Genomic DNA, 19,053 nt, shown 5'->3' with positions numbered 1-19,053 from the left:
TAAACAATATGCCTGCAAACATGATTTTAGTGTGATAAAATCGCTTACATTTTCTGTGTAAATTTCTATCCAAATTTACAACTTTGTGGCTATGACGACGTAATGTAATAAATAATCCACTGTTATGTTCTATTTAAAGGTATAGAACAATCAACAATTACATTTCTGTCATCATTTACTCAACCACATGTCATTCAAAACCCTCAATTACTTTCTTATGTGGAACACAAAAATTAAGAATGTGCCTTTGAATTAAATTCCTGTTAACTTACTTGATTTACTTGATGTGTGTTTTATAAAATAGGCTTCACATTTCTGCCTTTAAACCCTCGGAAAAGGTGCCAGTCAAAATACATTTTGTGATAATCAACATTATACCACAAATGCTGTCGATTCATCTTAACTTGTATAGAGCCTGGAATATTCCACTAACTGCACAAAGTTAAACACATCTGCCACCCATTGTGCGTTTGTTCATTAAATATTGACATTATTTTGATGATGTTTCTAGAAAGAGTGTGGTATATGCAAGTACTGGTATATGTAACACAGAAAACGCATGAAAACTGGCATGTTAATGCCAGGTTTAAAGGGGGCCTTTTACATATTTCACCATAACATGAATTCTTCAGGTTTTCCAACACAGTCAGTGTAAAAAAATTTGATAAAGGTGTACAAATTATATTTTTTGTCTTACCTGCAGACCACCCTCAGGGTGCCATTGTGTTGCCCTCCCTTTTTATCTTTTCACAATTGAAAATAAGGCTGTAGTCTATGTGCCATTTTAAATTCAGACTTTCTTAAATCTCTGTAATTTGGTTGAATGAAGCGTAGTCCATCACACACATTAGTTGAGATCAGTCTAATGTGTATTCTAACCATCATTCTCTGTTCTCTCGAAAGGTCTTCCGGAGTGGAGAGGGCATGGGCATAAGGCTGGACAGTGCCTCTGCCTTCCAGGGTGCTATCATCTCCCCTCATTATGACTCACTTCTGGTTAAAGTCATTGCCAGTGGAAAGGACCTGCCAGCAGCCTCTGCCAAGATGAGCCGAGCATTAGCAGAGTTCCGTGTACGTGGTGTCAAGGTAAGAGGTGCTAGAGCATCAGCAGATAAAAGTGAATGTTCAGAGAATTTGACATTATTACAAAATAGTTTTTGTTGGATCTTTTTTTATATATTTTTTTTTAGCTTGCTCACTGGGATTTTACGGAAATAAGATCTAGTATTTACGGAAATAAGATCTTGCTACATAATTGCATCAAACAGTACTCAGAATTTCTTTCAAAGAGAAGCCACTAACCTGGCAAATTTTGGCAAATCCTCTTTTATTTAATCTTCAAAACGACTCGTTTTATCAACCTGGTATCTTTTAAACTTGACTTAATTAAAAGACCAGTTGGTTTTTATTCATGGAAGTTGCATAAGCTCAGCCAGTCAGATTTGAGTTTGCCAGATTAAGAAAGAGCTTCTTAGTTTTGTGAGCAACATGCATCAGACGTTCAGCAAACAGTGGCCGGTCCTTGTCATTTGAGGCTGAGACTAGATATAGTTCAATGCAGAGACCTTTCTGACAGTAGTGCCTGTGTAATTGATATGACGCAGCAAAACTGTGATCGCCCAAGACCTTTTAAAATTGCTTCAGTTGCTCCTTTGAAGGGCTCTTCTGTGGAACTGAGCTGAGATTATGTGTGTCATTATTCTAGTATACTGGTCAAATAGATTTTTAGAGCAAATGCTTTAGTCAAGGAATATCAGAGTGCAAAATGCTGAAAGTGGCTTCCTCAGCAAATGCAAGATAGACTGGAACACGGCAAAAAAGTAATGACAGCCTGAGACGAAGTAATCAAATGAGAAGTGTGGATTATTTCCATGACAGAACCTATAGATTCCTTTCCCCCATTGAATGTGCTGTTCTTTGAAACACATCTGAACACCAAGCACTTCACAGTCTTGCTGGCTGCCGTCTGAGCCAGTGATCAGATCTTGAGTGCCCTGGAGTTAAAAATATTCCATTTAGAAGATCTTGAGTTTTTTTTTTATGTATTTTTTTTCAATCTTTCACACATAAATCTGAACATGCTGGATGAGGCACATTAGCCATAGACAGTAATATACACACATAATATGGTATTTATCAGCATAATGTGATCGGAGTTTGAGCAAATGCACTAATGGCGCTCTCAGAAAAAAGGTGCAGACCTCACGCTTTCTGATGTGCCGCTTTAGGAGGAAGGGAGAGCTGCAGATGGGAGAAGCTGTCAGGGAGTGTTTGCACTTAATCAGCCTGAATAAATGATTGTGTACATAAATACCATAAGGGAAGGAACTTTCCTGTAAGTATCTTTAGAAATTCAGTATGGAGGCTCTGTTAAGAGAATCTGTCCTGGTTTTTGCCAGTGTTAAAAGAGTGGCATGAGGGGAAACAGATGCTACAGCTCATCAGTGAATTGTCGGTCATTTAAAGGCTCCAGACTAAATAAATAATTAGAGAGACACTGGCTCCTAAAATTAAAAAAATGTAGGAGCCAAATTATTATTATTATTATTATTATTATTTATTTTGAAAAATTATATAATCACTTGATATAGATTGTTGTTTAGAAGCACTGTCACTCAGGCTCAAGTTTTAAGAATGAATTTAGAGGATCTATTGTATTGATTGAAGATTTACGACTCTGTAACTGTATGCTTCTCCATTGTTAGATGAACAGTTAGCATGTGGAATGGGTGCAGAAGGTTGTGGTTCTAACAAGTCACCCACCTGACAAATTTACTCCCAAATAAAATTCTCCCTTTAAATAATTCCAACCTTACTATTTGGCCTAACTAGGCTTAACTTAGCCAATGCTATTTATTGTAAATAAATAAATAATTATTATTAATACTAGGGCTGCACAATATATCGTTTCAGCATCGACATCGCGATGTGCGTATCCGCAATTGTCATATCGCAGAACGTGCGATGTATTAAGATACAATATTTTTTTTTTCCAATAGGAAATGTAGCATTATATCTGTCTGATATTACGTAATTTACTCCGATTTATGGGTTCATAGATGCACAGAATTTATTATAATAAAAAAATTGCTGCACATTGTTGACGTACAGGCTCTGCTTGCGCCAAAAGAAACGGTGGATTTATTTGCCAAATGAAATGCATTGTCTGTTATATGGAAATATTTTTCTACAGACAGGATGTTGTTGACCAAAAACAGGTACTTTGTCGAGATTGTCTTGTAATTGTTGCCACAACACGAGGAAACAAGACCAGTTTGTTTGATCATTTAAGTCAGCGCCACAAGTCTTTGTATGTCGAGTGCAAAGCCAGATCTAAATGCCGTCCAAAGCAAAAAACTATTTCAGATGCCTTTGCCAGTGTTACACCATACGAGAAAGGTTCCAAACAGCAGAAAAAAAATCACAGATTCAGTAACATTTCACATTGCGAAAGACATGTTACCAATTAACACGTTTACCAAAGAGGGTTATAAAAACATGATCTGGTCGCTTGACAAGTGGTATGTAATACAATCACTCAACTTATTTCTTTTAGAAACATTTTATTTTTTGTTGTATTTTTGTAAACCACTCAGGGTTGGTGTATAGCTGCACTTTTTTCCCCAAAGGGTTTAAATTGAAAGATACTTAAAATAAAAAAAGAGGTTTGTAATCTAATTTGTAATATAATAAAATGTTAAATTACTTATTTTGTCATTCACATTAATTATTGTGATAATGAAACTTCCTTAGTCTAATGCTCTGTTTTAAACTGGTTGGAGTACAGAGATAAAGCCTCCTGTAATCTCCCGAATCCCTTCTAGACACCACACTTCATTCACAAATGAGCCCCTTTATTTTAGGGTAAGCAACATGCATTATTAATATCATAACATGTTAGATCATTGACTTCAGGGTGAATTGATAGAGGAGTATTACAGGAATACAATGGAACCATGGTGAATTAAACAGTGTATTAATTATTATAATAAAATAATCTACCCAAAATAAGTCAAAAAGTAAAAAGTCATTTTCAGTTTATTTTCCATGAAGATGCAGTTCCCTACAAAATCACCCCAATCATTCTAGAATAATTAATTCTTCTCAAATAGAGCTATTCATGTCATCTGGTGAAGTTATCCTGTGTTTTTTCATATCGCAATATATATCGCAGAAAAACAAAATATCGCAATGTCAGTTTTTTCCAATATCGTGCAGCCCTAATTAATACTACTATTAATGCTATTATTATTATTTTTTACAAACAAAACTCTGTGGTAAATCTTTAACTGCACATTGTCATATCAACAAGTTATGAAGTCTCTTTAGCAAATAATAATAAAAAGAAAAAAACTGGATTGACAAAATGTTTCCCTATCTCTCATCAGCAACTAGATTATAAATTGTATAATCGACAAGTAAAGGGATAGTTCAACAAAAAATTAAAATTATGTTAAAATTGTATTTACATGTTCTTCCAAACCATAGACTTTTTTTTCTCCATGGAACTTTAATAAAGTTTTATTAATTTAATTTAGTTAAAGGTTACGCAATTCAATTTGGAGTTTTGTTATGAAATTTAAATGTGTAAATCTTAAAAATGGGCAAAAATATGTTTTGAGTGAAAGTGAATGGTCATCATTCTGCCTAACATCTCCTTTTGTGCTCCACGGAAGAAAATGTCATATGGAATTGGAACAACATGAGGGTCAGTAATTTTACTGAACAATTGTAATTTTTCATCTGATTTGTGACCATTTTAGTCGAAGTCTGGAGCCCTACATCAGGGAAGCATTTAACGTTCTCTCTCTAACATAGGCTACATCTCTACATCTAATCTCCTATTTTTGCCTCATGCACATATCTTGAAAATGGCTGGTTTTAATGAAGACTGATGAGGAACACTTCAGGACATGCAAAGGGTTAAAACCTCTCCTGCTGCCTTAATTTACAGGCTCCCTCCTCTTCCACATTTGATTAATCTCCTCTCGACTTCACTGCATTAACACTGTGTTTTTTGCACGACCTCGATCTCTTACACTTTTTCCCTATATATCTCTCTTCGTCTATCGCTTGCTCTCTCTCTCAAGCTCACATCGCTGCTTTCAGCAGGAGAAATGCTGCTGTGGGTCTTGAAAGCTCCCTTGTTTTTATTAGGCATCTTCTAATAGACAATTTATCTAGAACCGCCACCACAAGATTTAATTAACTGTTCAAATAATGGAGCGTGGTTATGCCATCCACCATTAGCTGAGGTAGAATTGGGAAACCAGCATCTCCCTTGGGGTTTTCTACTGGCACACTTTAAAGGTCTGGATCAGGACCAATGAATATATTGGACTTCAGAAATATGGGAAGACGGCTACTAATTAACAATTTGTCATTTAGCTGATGTTACTTTCACTATCTATATTACAGTGACTCCAGTGCACTTACCAGCTTAATATGCAGAGACAACTCCAAGTGAGCATTTGTAGGTTGATTTCCTCCAAAATGTGTAACACTGGCACTGTGGCAAATAAAGTTTTGTTTGAGCATCCCGACCAGCCTGACACGGCAGTATTAGCTTGACAAATGGCAGACGGGGAGTGATCTAAAAACTTGTTTGAAAACAATTATTTTTTTTCACAATTTTGTTTGGTGACACAGTTGGCTCAGTAATTACACACTTAAGCTTTGATGCATAGCTATATAGAACTATATTTTATAGCAATGAGATTTAACAGTTGTTGGTCAGAGATGTGGCACGGTGGGCTGTGCTAATGCTCAGGACATGTTACAACAGAAATTGAAACCAAGTGACCAACAGAATGTCTTTTTGCACGTTGTCTGTCTCATTGTGCCTTGTTAGGACACTATGTTATTGGGTATTATGGACATGGAAGGTGTACAGTATTACAGATCGTGGCAGTCTGTGTTTGTATGTCTGTGTTTTTCTGCTGTAACCCAGCTTCAAATTGTAGAAAAGCTCCAATATCCATATACTGTATATGCACGTACACTTGAGTGTTTACCAGTACAGTGCTTAAAGCTACCCATAATCACACAAGAACATTTACTTACAACTAGCCCTCACTGTGTACTTCAATAAGTGTACATTTATTGGTATACAATATTGTTTGTCGTGTGAATTACAGTGGACAACAGCAATTCAAATACAGAACCTATTTTTCTCCCCTCAGTGGGCATGGCAATTAAGTTTTTATATTTTCGTGCAAGTATGTGCTACGCCAAGGTATAAGCAGGTTTGGCAAAACTTCAAAAGTGCTAATGGGCTGGGTCAAGTGCAAATGAAATTCTCTCTGGTTTTTGCACAGTCTGCATCCTTTTACATATTCCATTTTCTGTCAAGCAACATTAATATAAATGAAGACAGCCCATTCATAAGAATTTGGTATAGTGTCAATGGGCTATATGCAATGCGTCCCCTGCTCAGTGACTGTATAGGTCACCTGCTCTGCTCTGGATAGCGATGTATACTGTGTGTGTGTGTGTGTGTGTGTGTGTGTGTGTGTTTTCTATCGTCCTCTCTGTGACTGTTAGCTCTCCTCCTGCTCACCCGTGTCTTACTTGCTTGAAATTTGCTTTGATTCTATACCATTGTTCTTTGTACAATAAACTTTTTAGCATTATTATTGTTGATCTACTGACACACAAATCATGGTTTTAAAAGTGATTGATAGCTCTTTAATATTATCTGCTGGTGGAATCCCAAAACTGCAAATGCAGGAACTGATTTTTGACTTTATGATTTAGACATGTTTCCCAAACGTTTTAAAACAATGACCTATTTATCAGGAAAATAGGAAATTGCGCTTTGTGCCATTTCACGAACTTACAATACACCCACAGTTTGTGTGCATACACCCACAGATAGCACAAACACTCCAACCCATGGCCTCTTGCGCTTTGCACTGTTAAAAAAATTGTGCTTAGAATTAGCATTCGCACAAAAATTGGATGAGGCATTGTGCATGCTCATTACATGCTGCACGATCATAAAAATAGAGCCCTCTGTCTGCATTTTCAGTTTGTGCTAAAATATCACAAATTTACTGTAGATCAGATCACACAAATACAAACATGCAGACATGCATAATGACAGTATGTTTGAAATATGATTCTTTTATCTTTTAGCCTTTTTTTTCTATCCTAGTCAGGTGAGTCATGTGGATGGAAATGTTAATATTTTGTTTAGGAATGTGTATGGGGGATGTTCTTCTTTGAGTGATTAAGTGATTTCAAGCCCTTGTGGAGAAAAATCACATGTACATAAGTATTCACAGCCTTTGCTCAATACTTTGTTGAAGCACCTTTGGCACCAATTACAGCCTCAAGTCTTTTTGTGTATGATGCTACAAGCTTGGCACACCTATTTTTGGGCAGTTTCTCCCATTCTTCTATGCAGGACCTCTCAAGCTCCATCAGTTTGGATGGGGAACGTCGGTGCACAGCCATTTTCAGATCTCTCCAGAGATGTTCAATCGGGTTCGAGTCTGGGCTCTGGCTGGGCCACTCAAGGACATTCACTGAGTTGTCCCGTAGCCACTCCTTTGTTATCTTGAGTGTGCTTAGGGTCGTTGTCCTGTTGGAAGATGAACCTTTGCCCCAGTCTGAGGTCTAGAGCGCTCTGGAGCAGGTTTTCATCAAGGATGTCTCTGTACATTGCTGCATTCATCTTTCCCTCGATCCTGACTAGTCTCCCAGTTCCTGCCGCTGAAAACCATCCCCACAGCATGATGCTGCCACCACCATGCTTCACTGTAGGGGATGGTATTGACCAGGTGATGAGCGGTGCCTGATTTCCTCCAGACATGACACTTGCCATTCAGGCCAAAGAGTTCAATCTTTGTTTCATCAGATCAGAGAATTTTGTTTCTCATGGTCTGAGAGTCCTTAATGTGCCTTTTGGCATACTCCAGGCGTCATGTGCCTTTTACTGAGGAGTGGCTTCCGTCTGGCCACTCTACCGTACAGGCCTGATTGGTGGAGTGCTGCAGAGATGGTTGTTCTTCTGGAAGGTTCTCCTCTCTCCACAGAGAAACACTGGAGCTCTGTCAGAATGACCATCGGGTTCTTGGTCACCTCCCTGATTGCTCAGTTTGGCCGGGCGGCCAGCTCTAGGAAGAGTCTTGGTGGTTCCAAACTTCCATTTACGGATGATGGAGGCCACTGTGCTCATTGGGACCTTCAATGCTGCAGAAATATTTCTGTAACTTCCCCAGATCTGTGCCTCGATACAATCCTGTCTCGGAGGTCTACAGACAATTCCTTGGACTTCATGGCTTGGTTTGTGCTCTGACATGCACTGTTAACTGTGGTACCTTATATAGACAGGTGTGTGGCTTTCCAAATCATGTCCAATCAACTGACTTTACCACAGGTGGACTCCAATCAAGTTGTAGAAACATCTCAAGGATGATCACTGGAAACAGGATGCACCTGAGCTCAGTTTTGAGTGTCATGGCAAAGACTGAATACTTATGTACATGTGATTTAAAAAAAAAAAAAAATATATATATATATATATTTTTATTTATAATAAATTTGCAAAGATTTCAAACAAATTTCTTTCACATTGTCATTATGGGGTATTGTTTGTAGAGTTTTGAGGAAAATAATGAATTTAATAAATTTTAGAATAAGGCTGTAACATAACAAAATGTGGAAAAAGTGAAGCGCTGTGAATACTTTCTGGATGCACTGTATGTATGATTAAATAATGTATGACTAGAACAGTTAAAATTTGGTGTCTATAAATAAATAGGTAATCTAAAAATGAAATAAAGTTCTAAAAAAGACATTTTGAAGAATCTTTACACATCTCTTCTCCATACAACAAACCACAGTTTTCAAGCTCCAAAAAGGACAGAAAACAAAACAAAACAATCAAATAGTCCACACTACCCATGTAATAAATAACTACTTTAAATGTTGGTCTGTTCCTCACACAAAGCTATAATTTGGCTTCAGAACACTTGTAATATTGCGCGCAAATCATATGGATTACTATTATGGTACTTTATAGTGCTTTTTGTCCTTTTTGGAACTTTACTCTTTAAATAAAAAAATAACTGCATTTAGGTTTGGAACCAAATGAGGGTGTGTAAATAATAGCAGAATTTTCATTTTGGATTAACTATTCCTTTATAAAAATCCATGTCAATGCATAAACATGCACATTCATGCTCTGACAACCCCCTCTGTAACACCCAGGGTTAAACATTAATTTCATATTTTGCATTGCATTGGCCATAAAATGGTGTTCGGACCGTTGTTTGTTTGCGAGAGCAGGCTGTTTCTTTTACAAGTAACCTCAATAAGAAACCACAGGATAACGCTTGCCTTGAAGAAAGGGGTATAAAGAGAAGAAATGATTGAAGCAAAGGCTGCGTCCCTGCTCCTAACAGTGCTACATGTTTAAATAAAAGTCTGGAACATTTAATTTTGTTTTCTTGCACAATCCTGCTGCCTTTGAAATGCATCTGCTCTGCAGGCCATGTTGTATATAGAAAAAAAGTGATCATGTTCACTGAACATTTAGTTCTCTCAATGGCATCCACTGATGCTTTGCGTTCTCTGCTTTCTCTTTCTCTCTTTCCATTTCTATTTGCACTGCCTCTTTTCTGTGAGGGCTGATTTTATGTTATCAAGATATGTTCAACACTGTCAGGATGTTGAGCCTTGTCAGGAGCCTGGAGGCCGTATTGAATATGAGGGGAAGATGTGGAGAATGAGAGACATAGAGCGAGACTGGAGGAGTGCGTCTCTGCAGGAAGGCATCAGACAAAAAGTGATGGAAGCTTACAAAGACTAAGAACCCTAGAGAGAAAGAGGGAGTATGGTGGGGAAAAAACAGGAGACGAGTCATCTCGCTTTAAGTAAATATGTGAAATTGATTCAAGCAACGCAATCTCAAATACACCATCTCCCCGGAGAGTCACGGCCATGAGTATGAAGTGTGTTTGTCCTTTTTTCATAATGGCCTTTTTACCCTCTATCACGGTAGAGCTGTACTTCTTTAGTGCCAACTCTCCTCTGTAGAGCTTGAGTTAGACTACATTTTTCTGTCATTTACTGAATTTTAAAAGCATTGACAGACAATTTAAACTGCTTTGTGTCATTTTGATAGATAAAAATAAAGCATCTGGTCTACTTTAGAAACATTTCCAACAGGAAATGTTGCTAATAGGGATTAGAATTGAAGAAAAGTTGAGAAAGTTTTTAAAGTGCCCCTGCGAATATAGGCCAGGAATGAAACGCGAGTTAGGATTTGTGCAGAAAAACATGAGATTCTAAGTGTGATCTAGGAGAATAATTCATGGAATATTGTTAATCAGGCTTTCACATTGTGAGAGCAGAATAGAAAGTAAAAGCAAGAACTCTTACCACAGAAGCTTAGTCACATTAAAAATACCAAGCTTTACAATATTTTACTAAACAAACTCAAACTTTGTTATAAATGCAATAATTTAAACTTTTGACTTTTTAAAACATATAGAACATTATGGAAAATGTACTACCCATTCTATACTCCAACTAACATGTTTACTGATTGTTTATAGTGTAACCTTTGGTCCTCTGTTAGCAATGCAGAATAACTGCTTTTAAGTAATATTACTGTGGCAATTGACCTCGGTGAACTTCCCACCAGTCATAGAAGAGTGGAATTGATCTTTACCTACAGCTCCAAGCGATCTTTGTCTGCTCAGCATGGTGCCGCAGAATCAATATCTACCTTTACTGGGATGAAGCATATTGTTTGGTGATCAATGTGCAGCATTTATGGTCACCAGTGGACTTGTATAGCCCATTGCCATTTGTTTGTGTCAATTTCTTAGCGTCTAGTTAATTATAAGGCAGTGTAGAGTTATCTGGTAAATCACAGACAATGTGGTAAATATTGCCTCTATCGATTTTTCTCTTCATTATTGCTGAACAAGTTAACCCAGCTTAGAGGTTTTCTTGACAGTGGCGTGTCCAGACTTTTTTGACTGGGGTGGCTTTTGTGGGGCACAGATTCATTTAAGGATGGCATGAAACATAACTCAACATCCCTGATTTTATTATTAATAATAACACTAGATGTACAGTTTCAGTCATTTTTAATAGTCGAATGTTACTTAGCTAAATCATTAATTAATTGTTATAAATGCTACAAAACAAAGAAGACTCCAAATAGCATTTATTTTTATAAATTGAGTATTTAAAAAAAAAAAAAAACATTGCAAGTAGTATCTCTTTAAACTGCATAAATGTTATGGACACTACTAATATGAACAAATTAAGAACAGCGCTTCATTGAACACCCGGTAGTTCTGTGCAATTCTTTTGAATTTTGGAGTTGGAGAAATGCTGTTTTGTAATGCTATCAAGTTGGCTATTGTTTTATTTTGAGACAAAGAAGACATTGAAGATATTTCTTTATCTTATCAAGGGCCTACACATAGACTACACAAGAATTATGATTAAATCTCTTATTGGAGTAATATTATTCTCATGGCTTATTGACAGTAATGTTACACATATAGCTTTGAAGATAAATCTTTTAGAAACAGGGATGAGATTATTTATCAAAATATACCACAATCAACATATCATTAAAAGGGAAACATGAATATTTAATCATAACACGTTATAATTAATTATGAACATTTAGATTGGTTAATAGAATCAGCTTGAGGTAGCTGAATTAACATTGCAATAAATGTATAGGTTCATCCAGCGAACACTCCATATTGATTGTTTATCAATTCTCAGAAAGGATATTTTTCGTGGCCACACAAAAATAACTTTTTCTTAGCATGGAGCAGTGATCGAATCGTTAAATTTACATTGATTTACAAGCAGACCAGAATCAACTCGCAAGAATGTTCACAAGAGTTTATTTAACTAAAATACAATCACATAACTAATCTAAACAGAAACATACACCCAAATCACTCATACATGGGAAAGGGAAAAATAAAATTAAACCGGAACAGAATAAGGGAAATTAAGTTATGAAAAGAGTCACTTAACCATCTGAGGGAACCATCTGTTTCTTAATTTAAAAGCACCTTTGTTACAAAGGGGTTTTCATGTCTTTATACTAAATCTATGTTCAGTTAGCTACTGGTACTATACTTGCAATTCCCTTGGCTGTTGAGAGAGCGCCAGGATGCAGTCGCAGAAGAAAGGCTTGATGGTTCCTTGAGTCGATGGTGTTGAAGTTGCACATGGCTTGAGGTGTTGAGGCCTGCCGGCCTGCAGGACCCATGGTCAGCACGACCACGCAGCGAGGGAAGAAAGAGTCAGGGGAAAGAGAGTGAGAAAGAGGCAGGAAGTGTCTTTTAACTTCTGCTGGAGGTCCCTCCTCTCAAGTCTGGCTTGACCAATGAGAAAGGTGCAATTTCCAAGCGGGAAATGTTCCTTTGTTTGGAAGCTGACTCATTTGCATGATTGGGGTTAGTTTAAGCCCCTTTATACTCTGATTAATATAGCAAGCATACAATGCATGCTGTCAGAATTATATATATATATATATATATATATATATATATATATATATATATATATATAGTGCAGGATGTCACACAAGGATTCATTTGGTAGGAAACATGATACTAAATTTTATATTGGCTGGTAGTCCTGTCATAAGTCATGCATAAAACAGTATACAGTACAAAAAAAGAGACAGTAATGAATCCTATGCACAATGTCCTGGGGATATGCATGTGAAATTATAGACAGTTTGTTATAATTTAATGAAGAAACTTCTGTTCCTATGGGGGAAAGGATTGAATCACGCTTTCTGCATTCCTTTGCTGATATCGATCAGTGGGGGATCAGACATAAATGGAGCCTGCGTGGGCCTCTGCTTGCCAAAATCTTGAGACATCTGTTGGCTTATTCATTAAATAATGAATAAATGTGTGTCTGATTGGTCCAGACAGAGGTGAGTTTGGCCTCTCTGCGCCCAGCTTCAGCCAGCGGTTAAAAGAGACGTGTATCTACGCATACTAAGGAGTTTTCCCTCCTTCTGGTCAAAGAGAGACCACGTTTTTCTAACCTCACCATTTGGCCATGGTAGAATAAGATTAACTTAGCTTTGTTCCAGTCTAGTAGTATACTTATTACAACCGGTTCATTCATTTTCACCGCAAGACAACAGTGAATTTATTTAGAAAACGGAAAGGCGACCAGCTTCCCTTCTCCCTCGTTTTCTAGCAACGTTGATTATCTCCTGCATTTCTCTCCATCACCGGACCCAAGAAATAAAGCAGAGACTGTTCGCTGTTGAGTGTAAGATAAAGGACCAATTCCACATAATTTTCTCCTGGCCACAACACTGCTGAAATCACACAGGATTTTCCTAGTAAGGCTTGATATCTAGGCAGATTTAGTTTAGAAACTGTATCTTTTCTTGTACAACTAAATCGTATATTTGATGCTAAATGTTTGATGTTTTGAGTATAATCTTGTATGTTTACCTCTGATCACTGTTTGCTATTTTGATTTGTGAGATTGTTAATTTTGGGTGAAATTAAGTGATCTGAACTAGCGATCCAGTCCAGCTGTTACAAGCGGTTATCCTCAGTTAGATTGCATGCACCCCTGTTTGTTCTCTCCCTCCCTCTCCCTCTCCCTCTCCCTCTCCCTCTCTCTCTCTCTCTCTCTCTCTCTCTCACTGAAATTCACAGAGCGGCACCGCGGTTCATATCCGACTCAGGCTGGTGTTTCAAATTCTCCCGCCTGTTTCGTCAGTTCCTTTGTGTGCCTGCTCATTTCAACCCGCACATGGTATTAGCTCCGTTGCTCTGGATTTGATCCAGCCATCATTCTTTCCTCCTTTCCCTCCACATTCAAATAATCGTTGGCGCCGCCTTTTTGATCTAGTTCTCCATTTTTAATCTCGTTCGTCATTTTGAACTTAGTTCTTCATGTGGACCTGATCCTCCATTTTGAAACTAGTTCTCCATGTGGAGTTTAATCTGCTATTTTGTTTTCTTTGTTACCATATCTAGACACACCCCCACATACACGCATACATACACTAGCATATAGCTCCACTATTTAGTTAGGATTTCCCTGTTATGTTTTTGTGTTATATTCATATAGTATTGGCGCTGTTCATTGCTGTTTGATTATAATGAATCTTGTTATTAGTAGTCCTAGTTGTTTGTTTGAATATTGTGTAGAAGCCAGCCTCTGCCACGTCAAGAACTCCCATATTACTTCAGTGTATTGTTACTTTGTTGTTGTTAGGAGCCAACTGTAACCAGATTATTGTTGGATTTGTATGGCAATAATTTGACTAGTTCCTCCCCTTCTTGATTATTTTGATTAATAATCAAAATACTCAACCTTCAGGGTAGATTTTTATGAGACTCGATCAGTAACTTACTATCATTTTTCTCTTGTCAAAGAGTGGTGCCCTGAGGATAGAATTCAATGAGTTAAATTCTATTATCTAATTAAATTATTAATTAATAAAGATTAATTATTAATTATTTCTGATGATAAAACTCTAAACAACCAGTAGCACCCTACAAGTCCAAAGTGATTAGTTTCCAGTACACCCCCGTGGGTGCAAGGTAAATACTGCCTATATACTGCCATTTAATTTTCTCTTTAAAGAAAATTTAGCCCAGCCATCTCTCCTCAGACCATAATTCAATAATATGCAATTTATATATAAATGTAATTAAAAATATGTGTCTTTTAAAGATGACTACTACTCTTTCCTGACAGAAAGGAACATTTTCATTTTAAATATACCTTTTTTTTATGTATAAAGTTTCACAGTTGTGTCCCTGTTTTTTGTAAACACTGTCATATATATTTTTTAAACTGTATACAAATTCTGTCTGTCTTACTGTAATGTCTGTATTATCCATCAAACTTTGGTCTTTTAAAACTCTAAAACTTTCATACAAGATTTGTCAAGCCAACAAGGCACCTACCTATCTAGATGTAATAAAATATTTGACATTATTTTTGGTATTTGATGGTGTTGACAGTGAGTTATAGGAAAGGCAAAAATTTTACATTTTGTGAGAAAAATAGGTGAATACATCTGCATCCTTGATACATAAGCCTGTTTTGTCCCATTTCTCAAGAATAAGTGTGATGTTATTGCAGATTATGGAGAAGCAATAAAAGCACATTAGCTCAAACTGTAACATGGATACAAATGGGCATGGAGGATTCTGTAAACGGCTGAACAGTCAAAGTAATATTTAATTTAAACAAAAAGACACAAATATAAACACACACAAGGCAGCTGTGTGTGGCTCTCTCTCTCTCCCGAACTGCCACATCCGGCTCGGCCTTATACCTCGCCTCGGCTGATTAGCCCGATTGGTGGTCGGCTGTGCAGACTCACGGCCCGGCCCCACTCTCCTCATCACACAACCAAAGTTACAAAGGTTCATAGTTGGAGATGTGATGTGAATTGCAAGTCCTTATGCGACTACATGAGCATATGTATTCATTTTGTATACAAAAATCTGTTCAGAATTCTTTCTCTCACTCAACTCTATGAAAAGTGAAGTAGGTGCTCAGGAGAACAGAATCAAAGCTTGGGGAATATAGGAGCTGCATGAATAAACCACAACACCTCACAACCTAAGAGGTATTACTTAATGCCTTTTCAATGTCCTGGCTAGCGGCACTGGCAGCTGGGGCCTGTTATGAATGAGAAATCTTACTACTGATGTAGAGAGAACTACTAATACTGAGAATTAATGCATCCTGGAGGCATTGGGGAGGGGAAGACGGGGTTGACAGCTTGAACCCCAACCGAAAAGCTGTCAGACTCCCACACTCGCCGTGTCCCATTGGGATGGAGGGTGGGCCTTGATAAGAGTTGGAGGAGAGGTAGAAGAGATGAAGGAGAGAGCAGCCTAAGGTTACTAGGTAATTCTTTGCTGGCAGGGGGGATAAGAGAAGGGGTGATTTAAAAGTCACAGAGGAGGTGCTCTTCTAAAAGATATGTCTCTTTCCTCTTCTCTCCTCTCACATCTTCCCGTCCTGCTTAAATTGAAAGCAAAGTGGGAACATCATGACCTACAAGCGGAGAGCGAGAGAGAGTTGAGCAAGTCAAAATGCAAACTTAACAGTGTTCCTCTGTCCTTTCTGCTTGGTGTTGGGATTCTAAGAAAGGAGCTCAGACAGCAGGGGAGAGAGCCAAAAATGAGAAAAAGTTGAATGTATTGCCATAAACCTTTATAATCCAGATTGAATCCTTTGTCTATTTTTTTACCAAGAACTTGTCCTGGTCCTTCATTTTTCCAATAATTGTAATAGCACTTTGTTCTCAAGTTGTCCCAATTAGCTGCACTGTGACACATGCACATAACTGACAGAGCGTCTTCAGTAAAAGCAGCCATATGTCATTTTCTGTGTGGAATAGAGTGCATCTGTCTGGTTCTGGAAGTAAAACCCCATTACTTTTTCCAAACGGGAATTGATTTTTAGCAATCAACTCCTAAAACTTTAAAAACAGACCTACAGTGTGTGCCCATGTTGATAATCAATGGTACTGTACATGCTTCTGCTGATACTAAAATTACTTGCATTTAATTTGAAATATATGGTCAACAAAATCTTTAGTTTTATACAGACATTTGTATATGCTTCATGGTATTGTAGTTCATTCTCACATTAAAGACTAAGTACTTTAATAATGTTTTGATAACACCACAGTGTTTACACTTTTAAGGGAAGTTACCCTCCAGATGGCTTGCTTAAATTTGTATCTTTATAGCAAGGTTTCGATAATAAGAGAAGGTGTTTAAACACTGAAGAATTGACACACTTCAGCTTTGAGGACTTCAGTTGCATGAAAACTATGTGGAGGTGTGGAAATTATGGCCACACTCGATAGAACAGAGAACTTGACAGATGAAAATATTTTTGTCATTGTGTATAAGAGCCACTTTTGAGAAACTCTCCCACTACAAAGTTTAACTGACATATGTTTTTGGTGAAAGCCCAGGGCACAGTGGTTTCGAGTCTGAAACTCTGAGACTAAAGTTACTCAGGTTGCATTTTGTTCACTGCTGAGTTGTTGTGGCTTGCACTAGCTGTCGTCTTGTCAAGGCTCTCAGAAAAGAAAGCGAGCGAGGTGGGGAGAGAGAGAGAGAGAGAGAGAGAGAGAGAGAGAGAGAGAGAGAGTGAGAAGTGGGTGCAGCTGCAGTGGAGTCATCACAGCCAGAGAGAGAACAGGCCAGCTCTGTATGCATCACTGATATTGCACCTCCTGTATGCGTGATCTGCTAACCACCTATGTGCCAATCAGTAGGTTTTAATTAGGTTAAGGTGGCCAGAGTGTTGCCTGTAGCAATCAGAGGGAACAGTTCAATCTTCGCCACCACCACCTCCTCCCCTGGCTGCTGAAATTGTCTCTCCTGCATTTGAAGTTGCATGCTCTTCACAGAGTGTTTTAAGACATTTATGCCCTCTGTGGGTGCTTTAGAACTATAAAGCATGTTCAAAATTTTAGACATCAAAAAAAGAGAGAGAGTGCGATTGGTACATGGCATTTCTGCTGGAACTATATATCCGTGAGAAGCAATGCTTTTTGTTTTTTTTGTTTTTTCAGTCATCTGGGTCTATTGACTAACACCTTTTTCTCCAAATGATTGGTTTTTTTTTTCTTTAAAGAATATGTTTCATTTGTTAAAGAAAAAATGTAAATGTTCATTTGCCCGTCCTCATGTTGTTCCAAAACCTTTAAGAATGTAAGGAGGGCCTCAATATAGATTACATTATCATTCGACAGGCAACCACACTACCGGGTTTCTTTTGAGCAGCAGAGTTCAATGGCGGATATGGCCAGCGCTACAGTTTAAGTATTTTATAATGCAATAATGTTTATGGTAATATATGTTATTATTAATTAAGATCTATGGTTTACAGGGAAGAAATATAGATAGGTTATGAAGGTTATTTCTGAACAATCGGCAAAAGAAGTTTGAACTTTGTTTGAAAGCAGTGTATAATTTAGTTGGATTTGTAACAGGTTGATTAATACACATCCTCACATGTTTAACACACTTCTAAAGCCTAATAAATGTGCCATATAAAAATGAAAACTACCATTAGACATGCAATATACATCTTTACTACTTAAATTATTAGTCCACTTACAGTAAATAATAATGTTTGATGTCAATATAATAATATTCAAACTTAATAACAGCAGGTTTCAATCGAACAAGTTACGTTCTGCATTCAAAAATAATTCAAAGACATTCTTTAGAAGTACATTTATTTATTTTTTTTACATTTATTATGTTTGCATATGCCTAGTAGCCTACATGTGCCGCGGTGGTTGAGACGGGGTGACGTTCGTTCCGTTAGATCGTTGTTTGATCATATTTGGCCTCGTATCTAATCCATGTATTTTTTGATCTTATTGAAGTATCAAGTAATTAGCTTAGCAACATGCTTACTAATTGGAATCAACTGTAACCGCCGAAGAGTCTCTTATGCACTTTGCTATTTGTGTGGCGTGTGAGTTACTTTAAATCAGTCACTTATCCCTTTTAATTTCAGGATGCTGCCTTAGAAGGTAACTTCATATGTAGACAGTAGTCAGCAATGACACAGCTCACTGGGTTTTGGAACAGCACTTATGTGTTAATTTAAGGCAGATACTGTCAATTCCATAAATTGTTGTGCATGTTATGCATATGTATGCATAAAGTATCTCTGTCCAACTCCATAGTGTCTTATCCAAGTATATACTGTGCTCCAGGGTGCTTTATTTGTGATACAGTGATATTCATTGTAATAAAGTACTCTGTGTGACAGGCATGTTACATATCATCTCAGGCACTAAACCTCACTATGCCACTGTCCTCTTTTCCTGGTTCATACCTCCACCCCTACCTCTTGCCTTTCATCTCTATCCTGTTTGCCTCCCTCTTCTCTGCCAGCTGTTATATAAAGTGGTCTGCATTGCACTTGGTCCCTCTCATGACTATTTTGCACATCGTGTTCACACCAGAAGAAATATGACTGTAAATGACATAAGTCTTTTCTGATGACTCATTCATTGTTTTG

General features: G+C 37.5%; 1 pseudogene; it reads left to right on the top strand.

Annotated features, from left to right (window-relative positions):
- Positions 1-19,053, top strand: part of LOC127625331 (pyruvate carboxylase, mitochondrial-like) — a 196,459-nt pseudogene that overhangs the window by 119,111 nt on the left and 58,295 nt on the right.

The sequence above is a fragment of the Xyrauchen texanus genome, chromosome 31 (assembly GCF_025860055.1).
Source record: "Xyrauchen texanus isolate HMW12.3.18 chromosome 31, RBS_HiC_50CHRs, whole genome shotgun sequence".
NCBI lineage: Eukaryota > Metazoa > Chordata > Actinopteri > Cypriniformes > Catostomidae > Xyrauchen > Xyrauchen texanus.
This window is presented reverse-complemented; position numbering and strand designations above follow the sequence as displayed.